The following is a 17,672-nucleotide window of genomic DNA, read 5'->3' as shown; positions in this document are numbered from 1 at the left end:
GGACCAAGCTTATTTTCTCCTGTGTAAGAGCTTCAAATGCACCCAAGTGGAAGCTGGCTGGAGCCAACCAGGTGAGCTCATCCACTGCTGGCTGGACTGGGGTTTGCAAGGAGAGAGGCTTGCTGGTCAAAGGGGTGGGAGAGAGAGAGGGGAGGTCTGGGTAGGGCTCTTCGAGGAGGATGGCTCTCTGCTCGGTCTCTCTCACAACCACGTCCCCGAGGGTCCAGCAGGGGCTTCTGGCCAGGGATCCAGGGAAACGCAAAAAAGGCCCAGAGGATCCAAAGTACAGATCCATGTAGAAATGTCTTTAGGGCCATAAAATAATGTGGAGCCCGGTGCTCCCCTTGCGTGGGTGACTGGCAGCTGACACCTTGCTACCCGCCTGCCAGCACTACACTGCCCTCAGTGGAGCCCTATGTGTACAGTGTGTGTTGTTGACACACCCATAGCACAACCTGGGCTCTGAGGTTCCCTCATTTCTGTTCACCTGTCACCCCCATCTTTCGTGGTCATCTAGCTCTCTGCCCTTGGCTTCTTTCCAGCGAGCTGTGGTCCTCCGGGGCTGACACCTGCTTTTATAGCCTCTGTGATCCCTCCAGGGCCCCAGAGAGCAGGGGCTGGCTAGGGTGGGCTGCTCTGGGCTGCTGTGGGCGGCAGGTGATGGAGGCAGGAAAGCCGCTCGGATGGACAGAGAGCAAAGGCCTGGGGTGAAGCGTACAGAGAGCACCTCTCCAGCGTGGAAGCTAGGAGCCCTCAGGGTGGAGCCTGTCCTAGAAGGGAAGATATATGGATGAAAACTCTGATCTCAAATGGCAGCCAAACCTGAAGACAGTGGTGTGCTGGCAAACGTCAAACAGCTGGCTCTGGTGGGGGTGAGGGAACTGATTTATACCCTTTTCTTTTAATAAATTTATTTATTTTTGGATGCACTGGGTCTTTGTTGCTGCACGCAGCGAGCGGGGGCTATTCTTCGTTGCAGTGCGAGGGTTTCTCATGGCGGTGGCTTCTCTTGTTGTGGAGCATGGGCTCTAGGCGTGCAGGCTTCAGTAGTTGTGGCTCACGGGCTCAGTAGCTGTGGCTCGCGAGCTCAGTAGTTGTGGCACATGAGCTCAGTAGTTTTGGCACGCGAGCTCAGTAGTTGTGGCTCGCGGGCTCAGTAGTTGTGGCATGCGGGCTCAGTAGTTGTGGCACGCGGGCTCAGTAGTTGTGGCACGCGAGCTCAGTAGTGGCTCGCGGGCTCTGTAGTTGTGGCTCGCGGGCTCAGTAGTTGTGGCATGCGGGCTCAGTAGTTGTGGCACGCGAGCTCAGTAGTTGTGGCACGCGAGCTCAGTATGCGGTGTGTGTGCTGCCCAGCCCAGTCAAATCAGGCTCATCCAGAAGGGGCCTTGGCTCATTTTTGTGACTTCCAAGCTCTTCAGATGAAGCCCATGTGTTGCTGTCACAGAGGACCCATGCACAGGGCACAGCTTCTTCCTCATAGCCCTCAGAAGGAACCAACCCCGCCAACACCTTGATTTCAAGACTTCTAGATCAAAACTGTGAGACAATAAATTTCTGCTGTTTAGAACCAATCAGTCTGTGGTACAGTAAGTCCCCTGCATACGCATGAGTTCCCTTCTGAGAGCGTGTTCATAAGTCCAATTTGTTTGTAAGTCCAACGAAGTTAGCCTAGGTACCCAACTAACACAACTGGCTATATAGTACTGTACTGTAATAGGTTTATAATACCTTTCACACAAATTAATACATAAAAAACAAACACAAAAAGTAAAGAAAACACTTTTACTCTTACAGTCCAGTACCTTGCAAAGAACGGTAGTACAGCACAACAGCTGGCATACAGGGGCTGCCATCGAGTGAACAGGCAAGAAGCGTTACTGACTGGAGGGGGGAGAGGAGGTGGGAGACGGTAGAGCTGAAGGATCGTCAGCAATAGGAGACAGAGGGCAAGCTGCAATTTCACTCACGCCTGACGTTGATGGCACAGGTTCTGGTTCCTTGCTGGATTCAATTCTATCTACCCTCTTGAAAAAACGATCCAGTCATGTCTGGGCAGTAGCTCTTTTTTTCTCGTCATAGATGACACGGTAGCACTGGATTGCATTCTGAACAGCTACTGCAACCTTCGTGTACCGTTCTGTGTTCGGGTCCCGTGCCTCAAAAACTAACAGTGCCTCCTCAAATAAAGAAAATCCCCTTGCCATTTCCTGCGTTGTGAATCCCTTCGGTTCTTCAGTTACTCCTTCTTCCTCTTGTCTCTCTTTGTCCGTTCTCTGGGCCTCCAATTCCTGGCACTTCTTAGCAGTACCAGCTACATCACAGCTGCTTTTATGCCTGCTTCTGGACATCCTGGACTTGAAATAAAGATACCGTACTACTGTACTGTATACAGTACTGTACAGTAACGTACACAGAAGCGCAACCACGTGTAGAGGATGCACGCACGTGACAGTGTACACCAGATAATGTGAACTAACTTATGTGATTGGACATGCAAACGCACGTTCACGTCTTTGAAAGTTTGCAACTTGAACATGCATACGTAGGGGACTTACTGTACTTGGTTACAGGAGCTAGGGCCAACTAATACAGCAGGTAACTAGTGTATCCTAGTGGGATTCATCTTCCCACCCTGCTCTCCTTGAGCTTCTTTTCCAGTGAGGGAGACAGGCACTAAATAAACAAAGAAGTTAATATCTAATGACAAAAAACTGTAAAGGGTCCTGGGACGTGGACCCTTCTTTCCATCCTCTTCTCCTTATTTGGGTTGTGAAAACTCGTTGATAAATGTTCCATCTCTGGGTTTTGCTTGTGTGGGGTCCTTAAGAACAAAATGAGATTTTAATAATCAAAGAATCTTTTGTTTTCTTCTCTGCCCTCTGGTTAAAAATGGGCTAATAAAACAAATGAAACAAATCCTTTCTTTTTTTCCTTTACAAAAGAAACCATTCAAAATGTTCATGTGGAGCCATGCGTTCTGCAGGATGTGTGGTGAGAGTGATTCTCCCAGCATATCAGGATGTGGTTATTGGATGTGGGAGAAGACAGTGCTCGCTGTTTCGTGCGGAAATGGACTATATGGCCTCGGGAGCTAAGACAAATCGGCACGGGCATGTCACTCTGGCTGGCTGGGGCTTGAAGCAAAAACCTTCCCACGAGGCCAGGGAGCCCTTCCCTCCCAGAAACAAGGTTTCAGCAGGGCCCAGCTGTCTAAGGAACCCGGGCAGCAAGGGTGTGTTTCAAATCCAAGCCTCTGGATAATTTTTTTTCTGGGTGAAGAATCACAGAGACTCTAATTTGAGAATCTATAGAATCGTAACACCTCATTTAGCCAGTGTCATTAGGGAGTGAGGAGTTCCACATAAGTGAGTTTTCCAGATAATTGAACTTTACTCCCCTAAGAGCCCAAGCTTAAAAGAAATTAACCATTTTGACAGAAAGCTTTCTAAAATACGTTCCTCTGCTTTAAGACCCTGGGTGCCCAGATATTTAGCCTCTTCTCGGCAACTCTGATGATGCGGACCCTCAGTGCCTATTTCTGGGTTGGGTTGGGTTATAGTTGCCTCCAGGGCAGGGGTTCTCAGCCCTGACTGCGTGTTAGAATCATCTGGAGAGCTGAAGATAATCCTGCCACCCAGGTCCAACCTCAGGCCATTTAATTCAGAGTCTCTGTGAGGTGGGGCCAGGCGTGAGTGTTTATTAAAGCCCCCTGAATGATTCCAGTGTGTAGACAAGTTCGAGAACTACTGCTCTAGGATGGGTTGAGATTCCCCCAGGAATAAAAGATGACATCAAGTACAGCAATCATGAAACAAGTGAGTCAGACACTCAGCTGGTGACCCACATACCTTGTGTCCTTTCATTCCTGTCGGTGGCCTTAGGCCTCCTTTTCCATGGGGAAACTGACTCTCAGGGCCGCAGGAAGTTTTCCACCCTCACTTAGCTAAACAGCAGAGTCCAGGGGCCCAGTTCTCTCTCACCCAAAGCCCTCCTCTGTGAGATGGCTCTCGCCAGCCCCGCGGCTGGAGCACTTTCTCTGGTGGTTCCGTACCCTTCTTCACAGTTGGTTTCAGCAACCCCTTCTCCTGCGGCCTGTGCTTGCCTCTAACCCATGCCACATCTGAACCAGAGCTTCTAGTCTGCCTGGGGCTGGGAATCCAGATCTCTCAGGGTCAACTGGCTCTGAGTGGAGGCCTGACAAGAGGGCCTTTTCTGTGTGAAATGTATGTGAGCTCTAGGACATCAGCTTTGAACTCTGTTTGCATTATGGAGGACCCAGGCGATGCCTGTAGAAATAAATCAGTTCCCTTCTCTGCCTTTCATCTCTGCTCCTTGGGGGATCCCCAGGCACTGGGCACACGCACGCAAGGTTCTTGGACATTATTTGCTACCGTCTGCTCTGCAGACGGGGCCCCTGGCAGGAGGGTTGGAGGTCCTTCTTCGGTCAGCTCCTGTCTCTGTTCTGTCCTCGTCTCCCCAGTCTCCTTCCTCCCCTGCCGAACTGGGCTTCTCACAGCCTCTGAACTTGTCCCAAACATCTCACCTTGATGCTCTTGGGCCGGCTTCTTCCATGTTCCCTTTTCTGTAAGCCCTGCCCCTACTTCCTTCCAGCACATTCTTCCTAGAGCCTCTGCCTATAAGAGAGGTCACTGACCCCTCTCCTAGGAGCTTCCACCAGGGTCCTGGCCCTTAGACAAGGAGGGAGCCCAATCTGTTCTAGCATCAGTTTCTTCGCCTGTGAAATGGGATGGCACCACCCATCTCACGAAGTTTAAAATAAACAAGGCGTGTAAAACACTTGGCCCAAATGACCACCCAGGACGTGGCGGCTCGTCCCCCTAGAGGACCAGCTCCAACCCACGGGGTCCCCAGCAACTCAGCCCTGCCTCTCTCTCTGTCTCCTTCCAGCTCTGCTGCTGGGCTACATGATCATGGCTCCTTCTTAGAGCCCTGTGGCTCAAGTAAACGTCCAGTCCTCTCAAACTGGCTCTTGGCAGGCCTAGAAGTTTATGTATTTGTGTGGGTCTGGAAGTAGGGGGCTGGTGGAGGAGGGGAGGGGCTGGAGGAAGTAGGGGCGGGGGACCCGGCGGGCGTTTCTGCAGGTGGGACTCCAGGAGGCTGTTTTCACCCCAACTCTTGGTCTGAACCTAAGCCTTAGTCTGTCCTTGCACTTGGCTCCCCACCTCACATGCTGCCTTGGTCTCCGTGTGCCATTGTCTGCTCTCCCCACGCAGGATGTGGACTCCTGGAGGCTGGGGGTCCCCTGTTCCACCTCCAGCAGGCCCAGTCCAGGGAGCTGGGGGCCGCTGCCTTTCCCCCACCGTGTCGCCTGATTCTGTAACCGCACAGAGCCTCCAGCCTCTTGAGAGACCCGAGCGTGTACGGGCTTCCAAAGGCAAACGAGCAGTGAAGTGTTTCAAAACCTGGTATTTCACCAGAAACGGCCCTTCAGAGGGGCCCAAAATACACAGCTCAGTGTTTGCACTCAAAAGAGTGGGAGGCCCAGCCCTAGGCTCGGTGGCCAGGTCTTCCCTGTGTCAACAAGGGAAAGGAAAACAGCTTGGCTGTGTCTGGGGCGACCTGACAAAGGGGTTTTCCGACTGGGGCTGGAGGAGAAGGGAGGGCAGGGGATGCGGCTACCAACTCCCCTGGGCTCTTCCTGCAAATAGTGTAGAGACCCTGGGGCTTTCTTGTGAGCTCAGGGGGAGAACCTCCTAGGGAATTCCCTAATAATAATAATAATAATAATAATAATTCCCAGTTACTGTGATGTGCTAAGCACTTTCCACGGTTTATCCCCTGTAATCCTGATGAGGTCTATAATATCATCTTGCCCATTTTGTAGATTAGAAAACTGAGGCTTGGAGAGGCTCACGTGTTGGTGAACGGTGGAGCTGATTGCAGTGGGGGTGGGCCTGGCACCCAGACCTGTGCTCCTAGCAGTATGTAAAGTTTGCCCTCCCTCCCTCCAAGGTCACTGAGCCCCACCATGGTCCAGGCACTGAAAATACCGAGAGGAATAAAGTACAGCCTCAGGGAGCTGCCAGTTAAAAGGACAGGTGATGGCCATGTGAGAGCATGAGGGCTCACCGAGGTTTATTCAAAGTGTCATGGGAATGCGGGAAGGAAGTATTCGCCTCTGCAGGGCCATGTCTGGAACTGGCGCCAGCTGACTAAGGGCTGAGTAGAGAGTCAGTATTGCCAGGCCGGCCGGAGGGAGCAGGGGCTGCAGGCCAGCGGCCGGGGGACCCTGCAGGCTGTGCCTGTCTGTTTAGCAGGGCAGGTGTGGGGTGGGGGTGGAGAGAACAACTTCCCACTGGGTCTGGGAGAGGATGAGTAGGGTGGGGCTGGGCCTCGGCAGAAATCGGAGGGCTTGGAGGAGCCCAGAGGATGAGCCGGGCTGCTGCGGTCCTGGATGGCCAGGGAGACGTTGAGGGTGACAGGGCACTGACCAGCCTGTCATGAGCTCTCTTAACACATCAGCCCACAAGAGGAGGCCAGTGAAAATTTCTCAAGGCCCCATACAGGCAGTGTGGGTAGTGATGACACAGTGGTGTGTCCCAAATGTGCCCAGAACTCAACAGTGTCACGTTTAGACAGTCCCATCCTTAGCACAGGCCTGGGATGCAGGTGCTCTCACCCTTGTGGTACCCATGAGGAGAAGAGGTGGGTGGGATGGCCCTGGGTTAGGTGTCAGGAGACGGGGGCCCTTTGCAGTGTGATCTTGGGAAGGTCCTTTCACTTACCCCTGTGGGTCTCAGTTTCTCCAATGGAAAATTAAGTGGATGGGATGACCCCTGAATTCTGGCTTGAATGGAAGTTCCTGTGTGGCGATGAAGGGGGAGGGTGGTTTGCATCACAGAGTCTGCCGTGTCTGCACCAGGAGGTGGGACAAGTATGGACCAGGAGACCAGACATGAAGGAGGCTCAGCTCCATCCCACGCAGGATGCGTTAACCCGGGGCAAGTCATTTCCCAGCTATAAAATGGAGATAATAATCCCTCTCCCAGCTCACTCATGGAATTCTTGTGAACTTCAAATGAAGTAACAAGCATGAAAGTGTTTAAGCTGTAAGGTATGATATAGAGTTGAGTCACCTTCTGGTTTGGGAACCTTAGGGACCATTTAACCCAATTCTCCTATATACCAGAAGAGGAAACAGAAGTTCAGAGTGGCTATGACTTGTCCAAATTTCTCTGGGCGGAACTGAGACCAGCTCCTAGATACAGTCTCTTGCCTTTAACCACTGCTGTTGCTGCTATGATTCATTTTGTCATAGAAAAAAATGTAACCACCACCCAGCTGACCCTTGGCGTGGAGCATCTCTTTGCCTTCAAAAGAAAAGAAGGAAAAAAATTTCCAAAGCTCAGCAACCACAGAGCAGTTGCTTCTCAGGAAAAGCCACTGTCCACTGCCACTAGGTACGTGACACAGCCGAAACTGGCCTCACCGCCTGCCACCAGACAAACGTGCCCTGTTCTGACGGCTCTGTGGCCGATGTCTCGCTGTCACCAAGCTCCTCCAAATCACTGGGGGAGGTTGTTTGGATATTTGATTAGCCACAGAGAGTAACTTGTGAGTGCTTGAGTGAGCCAACTCCAAAGCCATCACAGCGCTGAGTGCTTTAGGCTGTTAGAGATACCATCGTATCAGGGAAAGTAATGGTGGGCAGGGCTCCAAGAGGAAAGATAAGTGGGCTGTTGGGAGAAATTAATATGAAGAAAGGAAGTGGTGAATGAAGTCAAATGAAAACAGGGTCCTGTGATATCCATGACTCATAAATTTCACTGATACCCGGGATGCGAATTCCCCGCTCTCCCTTGAGTTAGCAAACTGCTTTTCGTCCTCAGGGCGACCCCTCGGGAAGATTCACGGTGGGGACGGCCTGGGAGGTGGGAAGGGGTGGGCCCTGGAAAACCTGTGTAACTTTGAGGCAGAACTTGTGGTACCTCTGCTCCCACAGGGGGGATCCCACCTAGGAAGGTCAGCCCTACGTAGGAAGGTAGGTCAGTCCAGGACAGGATTCAGGGGGGAGGAAGTGATGGGAAGAGATGAAGGGAGGTGATGATGGGGGGGTGAGAAGGGAGTGGGAGAAAGCACAGGCGAATCTTAATTTCTCAGCGAGTTTGTTCAGACCAACTTACTGCAAGCTGTTCGTTGCAAAGAGCCCCTTTTATTATTTTGAGCTACCACGAGCCCCCGAAGGTGAAAGATTGTGTCTGCCAAATGAATTCATTTTCCCATCTTTTTTTTTTTTTTTTTCCAGTCAGCAATCTCTCTAAGCCGCTGCTCACAGAATCGGACCGGGTCCCAGAGTGCTCAATTACCTGTGGAACTGAGATGATTTCAGCCAAGGTTCAGTCCCTGGAGTTCAGTGAGCCTTACTGTCAGGCTTGGGTCAATGTGGGACTCCCATTAGGGCTTTTGAAACGTTGGAAATCACTTGGGGACTCCACTGCTTTCCGCAAGGCTTAGATTGCCAGCTATGGATGCTGTGCCATCATCTCCACTCCTACAGCCCGATATCACATGCATCTGGAGCCATGCTGGAGAGGGCCGGGCTCCAGGATGGAGGAAGGACCAGGAAGTAGATGGGAAAGGGTGAGGCCTGGCCTTGGATACTGGGAGAGGTCCCAGGACATAAGGGTGGGAGGAGCGGCCTGGGTGTCACATCAGGGGGCTTCCTGGAAGCCCGGATTTGCTAATGCTGTCCTGTGGTCCTCTGCGGTATATTGTGACCTCGCTATGTTAGTCAGGCTCTTGTGTACAGAAAGCCTGTTCCCCTGCAGCCAAGGAAAACCCCTGTTTCAGCGTGTAGGCACCCACGTCAGAGTTCCCAGGCATGTAGCCCCAATAAGGCCAATGAAGGAACCGGGACCAGACTGGGAGATCCAAGGGATTCTGGAAAATGAGACCTTTTATGAACCTCAGAGGCAGGAGCTACCACTGCATTGCTCGAGCCCAGCTTCAAACCACAACTCGGCAGGGCGACACCTCCCATCTCTCCACCTCAGAGCTGGCCTTCCAGGATTGGCTGAGCTGGGAGTCTTAGCTCCGGTTTAGAGCTGAGGAAACTGAGGTTCCCGGAGGTGCAGTCATTTGTCCAGCATTACACTCGGGGCCTGAGTCCAGGCTTGTCCGACTCCAAGCCAGGCTTGTCACTGCCGCCCCACGTGCTGTATGGGGTTTTAGCGCCCTTCAGGCTGTCTTCCCAGTGAGATGGTGAGCACTTAGAAGGCAGAGCAATATCTTATTTATGATTTGGTCTGCTTCATTTTGACACACATTGATCGAGGGCTTACTTCATGTAGGTGCCGTGCTAGGCAGGACCTGCTACATCAGACATGGGGCAGGTGCTCAAGAATGTCAAGAGGGTGACAGCAGAGCCTTACCCCAAGCGCAGGCCTTCCTGAGGGCAGCCCATGAAGCCAGGCCAGACACCGGGAGAGCAGAGAGGAAACAACAAAACCAGAAGCCACTGCAGCGCCCTCAGAGAACGGGGACGGCCGTGGGCACGCGGCTGAGGGAGAGTAAGGCAGGGTGCTGAGCCCATCGGGGCACCTGGCTCAGGGCCTATACTGCACATTTGTAGATTCTCCACAAAGGTTGGGAGAAAAGCCCCTCGATGCACATTATCCCACAGTGATGCCATGAGGCAGACATTATTTACGTAACAGACCGTCATGCGTGTAGTGTGTGCAGACGTCTTCCTAAGCACTTTGCTCTTAACAATCTTGTAGGGACGTCCCTGGAGGTCCAGTGGTTAAGACTCCACCCTTCCACTGCAGGGGGCACAGGCTCAATCCCTGGTTGGGGAGCTAAGGTCCTGCATGCCTGCCCCCATGGCGTGGCCAAAAACCAAACCAAAACAATCTTGTGATGTAGTTGCTTTGTTCTCCCCATTTTACAGATAAGGAAGCCAAGGTTCAGAGATGTTAAGTGACTTAGCAAAGCTCAGCTAGGAAGTAGGAGTCAACCCCAGATCGTCTGCTTCTAAAACTAGAAGTTGCCCCCAGGGCATCACATGCTTTCCATGCGGGTAACCTTGATGACGTGTGGACCTGTGTTCAGGTCCTGGAGGGTCCCCAGCTTTCAGGAATGGGATGACAGGTCCATGAAGGGTCGGAGCAGCTGGGAAGGGCTGAACAGTGAGCCCCAGGGCCTGAAGGCTGCCGAGAATCTGTACCTGAGGAGCAGCACAGGTGGGACTGGGACTGAGCCTGGTTAATATAGATGTATTGCAACTTTCCTCTTTTTAAAGGAGAAGACATTGGAAAATAAATTAGAAGAAAAGAGAGAAAAACACCCAAGGTCCCAAGATCCAAATACTACCCTTATTCATATTTTGAAATACTCCCTGCCAGTCTTGGAGAAATATGACAAAGATGTACCCTCCTAGGTTTTAAGGGAAAGGTGAAGTGGTATAACCTTTGTGGAAAGCAATCTGGAGACATCTATTAAAATTAAAAAAATGCATACACCCTTCAACCCAGCAGTCTTACTCCTGGGAATCTAGCCCACAGAAATAAAAGCTCCATTAGGTAAAAATGTAAGTGCAAAGATGTTTATTGCAGCATTATTTGAATGACGGGTATGCGCGCGCACACACACAGAACACAGCGGATGCCCATCAGCCAGGAGAATGACGGAATAAATAATGGTAAAGACACTGTGGATACAGCCAGTAAAAAGAATGAATCAGCACAGGCTGGAGGTGGTGCGGGGGGCTATTAAGAGGGAAAAGCAAGATGCAGAAAGCAAGATGATCCATCTTTTGTAAATTAGTGACGAATAGTACCCGCCTGTGTATTTGTATGTGTGTGTGTGTGTGTGTGTGTGTGTGTGTGTGTGTGTGTAGACACAGGTCTGTACCAGATTATACCGGCATGCATCTGAACACAGAAGGACACATACTGAGTTACGGGCATAGCTCGTCTGAGTACAGGGAGAGGAGACAGGGAAGGTGGTCACTGACATGGCAGTACAGGCTAAGAAAGGGAGAGGGAATTCTTAGAAGAAAAAGGAGAAAAACAAAGACTGCTCATTTCTCCCCAGCCTTTTTTCACTGTATAATCTTCTTCCAGCCAACTCCCTCGCTGTATAATCCCGGCTTTGCAGGCCACACCAGCCTGGCGGTAAAAACAGTATCATGATCACACAGTGTACAGTAAACCTCCAATGCCAGCCCAACCAAAGAGTCCCTCGTACCACCACTGCTGAACCTGAGGGTGCCGACTCCAGTCGTCCCCAAAGAGGAGGGAGCCTGCTGGAGCTGTCAGGGTCCACACCCAGCTGTCCAGTCTCAACTTGGTCTCCCCTCCCTGCATAGGTCATGCAACAGAAGGCAAATTGGGCTACCTTAACTAAAAGAGGGGGTTTGATGGAAGAATGTTGGGGAGGCCACAGGATGGAAAGAAGGATGAAAATAGCCAGGAGCTAACTGATGGAAGCAGGGGGGCCCCAGAACACCTCAGGAGCAGAAACTCCTGCCCATCTCCCTGGCTGGCCGCTGCTGAAGGGCTGAATGAATGCACGCCAACCTGGCCTCATTCCTTGCCTCTGCTCGGGGTTCAGAGTCCCAGGAGAAAGTCTCATTGGTCAGCTGTCCATCGTCGGGCTGAACCAGGGCACTGGGAGGAAGGTTCCAGCAAAGGAGCCTCCGGGGTCCCATCCCCACTCCGCCCCAGAGAAACACAGTCCTCCTGTGTTTCCTATAAACTGAGGCCACGTGCTGTGACCTAGAGTGGGGAGGTGGGGGAGGGAAACGTCCCCTAAAGTAAATTGTGGACGGTTGAGGGAGGGGAATAGATGCTGGAGTCTCAAAAAACTCAAATGTCTTCTTCTCACCTGCCCTCCCCATTCAGAATTTAGTGAGATGGGTTGGTTTTACTTAAGATTCTTTTGGTTGTAAGTGACAGAAACCAACTTAAGCTCCCTCATCAGAAAAGGAGGCTTTCTCCTAAGGAAACCAAGGAGCGGGAAGAATTTAAGGCTTTAGGGAGGATCATTCGAGGATCCAGCCTCTCTCTTGGCCTATCTTTCTACTTGAGGATACATGCTCTCTTGAGTCGGCTTCTTCCTGCTTGTCTGGGCTTTTCTCTCTCTTTCTCACTCCAGACTGACTGTCTGCCCTTCATGCGCATGGAGTTGGAAGTCTTCCAGCCCACAGCTCCTACATTTACTTTTCCGTGATTCAAGAAAGCATCCAGCTGTCTGGCTCTCAGTCTCAATTGTGAATTTCCCAGGGAGAACTGGATTGGCTCTGCTTGGGTCAGGTGGTCACCCTTGCTCCAATCAGCTGGGGCCAGTGAGCAGGGTTGTGTGGTGTAGATGCAACGCTGGGAGCCTCACCCAGGCGATGGAAAGCACGGGAAGAAACGGAAGGAAAAAACCTTAATAGAAGCACTGAATCCAGCAAACCAAGAGCATGTCTAAATCCACAGAAAGTCAGAGTCAAAAAAACAAAACAAAACCCAGCAAACAGCCATCCTATATGGAGCTGGGGGTCTGGGGTGAGGGACAAAAAGTGGAAGAATCAGGTTGGGAGCAAACAGGGAGCCACAGTCTTGCAAATGGCCTGAAATTACCCATGGTCTTTTCGACTTGCTTTGAGGAGTCATAGTGAGCATGATATGGGATTGGGTCAGCTTGGCTTCAAGAACTGACAGTTGCGATCTAGCTGGGGATAAGTTTTGAAAAAATAGTTTTTACGTTTTCCAAACTAATATATGCACATAGCTCTAAAAAAACCCAAATAACTAAAAGGCTTCATGTGCAAAGCAGCTGTCTCCCCGCAGGCTCCTCACCCCTCCCCCACTCCTGAGAGGAAGTGCTTCTATTATGTATCTCCATATACTTCTAAATAATTTGTTACGCTGCTGCCTCCCCGCCCCCCCATCCCCCCCCCCATTATCTATTGACTTCTTGTCCTGGCAATTGAGGATTTAGCTACTTTACAAGCCCTACCGTCCCACCCCCATTTCTTCTTCTCTCTTTACCCTGCTATGTTATCACAGTTTTGGTCTGTGCTTACATTATCACGGCTGCGAAAATACTGTTCCCCATGACTCAAGTCAGGCACTATGATTACATTCCCCTTTTTGTACATCAGTTTGTTTTTCTTGGTATTAATTTCTTTGCTTTTCATTGGCTCAGTTCTCTATGCTCCGAGAGAGCTATCAAATGTCTATCGTTACTGTTTTCTAAAAGTTTGAAACAACCATTTCATCGCCACGCCCCTCCCACTCTCACCCCTCATTTGGACTGGCTGTGGTCTGGGCTCCTCTAGGGGCTCTGGGCCCTGTGCAAGGTAGTTACTGGTAATTGTGCTGGTTTCTTGGGTGGGATCTCCTGTTTCCTATCTCCCATGTGTTCCCATTTCTTGGTTTATTCTCTTGTTTGGCTGAAGCATGTGCTCTAGTAACTTCCTAAGAAAAGCTTAGGTTAAAGGGAGGTTAATTTTTTCATGTCTGAAATGTGTTTATTCCATCATCACACGTGAATTATAATCAGGTTGCGTATAGAATTGTGTCAGAAATAGTGTCCCTCTCTGCATTCTGGGGACACGTGTTTCCATTGCTTTCTACTTTCTCGAGTTCTGGTTGAGGTCTGACACCATGTGGATGCCATGGAGAGTGGGGAGGGGTCTGGGAGCGCAACAGCTCCAGACTCACCACGGCCTTTTACAGACTTGGATCGGCAAGCACGGAGCCTCTCAGGAATTCGAGACAAATCAGTTTGCTTCTCATTGGTCTCCTTCTGGAAGTGCTTGATTTTGTAGCTTTCTCCACTCTGCCAAGTCATGACCACTCAGAACGACTTTCCAGAGTCAGGACATTTGTGGAAATCTCTTACCTTCTGATGTCTCAGACCACTTTGGACTTGGGATTTTATACACTTCCCCCATTACGTCAGTTTAATGAGATGCTGAATGTGAGAGAAGGCCAAGGTGCGTTTAATCCACCATGTTCAATCAGACTCCAATCTTGATTTTTTTTTCCTACACCTAGAACGTACATAGTTTTCCATGTTACTGTAAGAGTCACGGACTTGTTTTGTAATTGTTGTATGATATTTTGTATCCCATCAAGAAGATGTGAGATGGCTTATTTAACCTATTCCTTATTGCTGGCTTTACATTCACATCATGAATATGCTTTTGGCTCCTTCTGTACTCGGGATTATTTCCTTAGGATATATTCCAAAAGGTACAAATCTTTAAAAACATCTAGATCAATTTTGCCAAAATTCCAGAATGTGTGTCGCCGTTTCGCCTGTGGTCAAGAGTGAGGGGCAGGCTGTCGTAACCGCCTGGCTGCTTTTCTACAGCTGTGAGGATCTTATTGAAACTCAGGTGTCTGCAGGTTTCCCCAACACCACGTTCTGGTGAATCTGTGGAAGCTGACAAAGGCATTCGTTCTTGCTAAGAAATGTCCACATGCTTGTCTCAACCAGTTTTAAAAAAAAAAAACAATGCTGGTGAGGGAAGAAAGGAATGTAGATTCCTTTATTTTCTTCCTTAGTCTTTCCTCTAAGGAAGGGAGGGAAAGTACAGGAAAAGAAAAAATAAATTTTTAAAAAGCTATTTGAAAAAATAGCATGAGTTGAAATCAGCCAGGATGGTTAGTAACTGTAAATTAAGAATCTTACTGCTTCACCTCATTCCTTCAGGAACAAAGGTGTTCCGGTATACCAGTAGGGTCACCTTCTGAAATCTGCTCCTAGAGACCTGTGGACCTTCCATGATGGAGGAACTGGCAAGGCCCTTAATTCAGGGCCCCGTTTTACAGACGACGAGACAGAGCCCAGAGAGGGAAAGGGGCTGGTTCATGACCACAGAGCAAGCCAGTGGCAAAGGCCTCGAAAAGAGCTGGGGCTGGGGCTTCCCTGGTGGCGCAGTGGTTGAGAGTCCGCCTGCCGATGCAGGGGACGCGGGTTCATGCCCCGGTCCGGGAGGATCCCACATGCCGCAGAGCAGCTGCGCCCGTGAGCCATGGCCGCTGAGCCTGCGCGTCCGGAGCCTGTGCTCCACGGCGGGAGGGGCCACGGCAGTGAGAGGCCCGCGTACCGCAAAAAAAAAAAAAAAAAAAGAGCTGGGGCTACCCAGACTAAGATGTTTCCTCTGAACTGGGCATGCCTGCATCATGGCTGGTGTTGTCAGTATCATGTCTGTGACAAGTAGGATCTCAGTGGTGGCACAAGGCGGCCAGTGGGCTTTCCCTCAGAGCAGCTCTGGAGGAACCACGGCACGTGCAGCCTAATCAGTGTCACACTTTGCAGGGGCTGTTGGTGGCTGGATGTGCAGTGAATTGTGACTCTTGGCTCATGGCTGTCTGGGGCCTTCCAGTGGAGAGGGTAGCCATCTGAGGGGCTGGCTAAGCATTAGAATGTGAACTTTGAGTCCTGGGGTCCCCAAGGAGCCTAGCAACCCTCTGGACTTGCTGTACAGAGTCCTGAATGCCCCCCTGGGCCCTCCCCCAACACAGAGCCTCGCTTTGACCCTTATACTGGGTCTTTCCAGATCTCGAACTGGGTGTGACCAAGTGTTTCTAGTGCCATTAGGCTTGCATTAAGGATCATCCTGTGAAAGCAAGACCGGTGGCCGTTGTCCTTTATTCCCAGGGCTGGGCTAAGCTGATGGGCTCCGGTGTCGACTGCCAGGAACCCACCTCGGCTCCACCACTGGTCAATGTGCCCGATCTGAGTGCATCGACATCCCTGAGCCCAGCTGTCTCGTCAATAGAATGGAAGATGTTAGGTTGAACAGATGACATTGCTGGTCTTCAACCATTTTTGACCTATGAAACCAGCAAATTTCATATGGCTCAACCTACTAATAGTATGTAACTTACAGCATTTTGAGGATGAAAATGAGATCATTCATATCCAATGCTTGGCACGCATCTGAAATGTAATAACTACCAAGGTTGGTACTTATTTTCTAGACTCAGGGCCTGGGCAAGGGAGAAGTGAGCTAACATGGGTTAAGCATGGACTATATGCTAGGTACTCTGTATGTCGTAGCATTTCATCCTCTCAACAGTCCTAGGGAGGGTTGGCATGACTGTCTCCATCTTATAGATGAGGAATCTGAGGCACAGGGACGTTAAACAAATTGTCAAAATCACAAGACTAGTTAGTGGCTAAGGTGGCATTGGAGCCCAGAGGCGTCTCACTGGAGACCACGTGCCTTCCCTGCGACACTCTGCCACTTTCCGAGTCTTACTGAAGAAGGCTTGAGGGTCTTAACGGTCTTTGCCTAAATTTGAATTTAGGAGAAGAGAGAGGTTATTATGAGTTATCTCCAATGAATTAATAAGCCTCATGTGTATAATGTTTTGTTTGAGTTCATAAAACAACATGAAACATCATTCACTCCATGAAAGAACTCTCGTTTCCATTTACAGATAAGAAAACAGGCTCAGAGAGGTTATAGGATTTGCCTAAAGTCACACAGCAGGAAGAACAGCCGAGATCCACCACCAAGTCCTCTGGACTCCCAAACTTTTGCTTTCTCTACACTGGGAACCACAGCTCCCGATGCCCTGAAGAGGGCCACAGCCTGGTCGGTTGCTGGAATCTTCTCATCCAGCGGCTGAGGCGGTTCCTTCTCCCCACTCTCCCTGTGCTGTCTGCACTTCACTCGCCTGCAATGGTGCGGGACCCAGATCCGTGGGAAATGATCACTTACTGAGATCACTGTGAACTGCAGCCTCACCCCGCCACACACCACACACACATCAGAGCTCTGGGGGGAGGGGGCAGAGGGCTCTGCACGCTCAAAATAGCTCTGTGTTATTAGCTGCGTTTAATTGAAGGTGTTTCGAGGGCAGCCTCCACCAGGCCCAAACCAAATGGAAACTGACACACTGTCAAATTAATGTCCCCAGACCATGATAAATGGCTGGGGTGGTGAGTAATGCTTCCATTTCTTGTTTTAAAGGAGAAGGATGCAGCCCAGCTCCCTGCGTCTGTCCCTGTTGTATGGGGGAAAGGTCAGGGGCATCCTCGGATTAAATAGCCTTCCTCACTAGCCCGCCCATGAGGATGGGCTTCTCCGGCTTCTGCTGAGCTGTGCTTTCCCTCCCTTCCTGTCTCTGGAGGCTGGCGAGGTTGCCGAACAGCTTGTGAGTCTCCAGGCCAATGTCCAGGGAGGAAGGAGCAGTAGATAAAACTAATCTGTCACCGTCCGCCTGTACTTTATACCTTCCAGAGCAGCCACCTTGGTTATCTCACTGATTAGTTGGCATTCGAAGCCTCCTCCTGACCTCCAGCTGCACCCCCCAACCCCGCCATGTCCTTGGTTTCAGCCACGCTAATTCCTCAAAGCCGCCCTGTACACCTACCCTCTCGTATGATGTAGGACACCGTTGCTGAGTGCCAGGCCCTGGGCTCGGTGCTGGAGAGGCAGAAAAGAGTAAGAGTTGGGCCCTTCACTGGAGGAGGCAGAGAGCCCCTGACAGCCGGAGCTGGCCTGGCACCCCAGCCGGGCTGCTGCGCGCCCCCGTGGAGCATAAACAATTCCCCAGCATATAAACATCAGACAAGGCCACAAGCAAGACAAAAACAAGACCACTCCGTAATCGTATCTGAACGCAGACAAAAACAGGAACACTGTCCAAGCCATAAAAATCACCAAACATCCCCCTACTCTGGCGAACATCAGGGACTAC

Source organism: Delphinapterus leucas, chromosome 2 (assembly GCF_059928025.1).
Source record: "Delphinapterus leucas isolate spDelLeu-1000000601 "Yukka" chromosome 2, BTC_Dleu_Yukka2, whole genome shotgun sequence".
Classification (NCBI taxonomy): Eukaryota; Metazoa; Chordata; class Mammalia; order Artiodactyla; family Monodontidae; genus Delphinapterus; species Delphinapterus leucas.
This window is presented reverse-complemented; position numbering follows the sequence as displayed.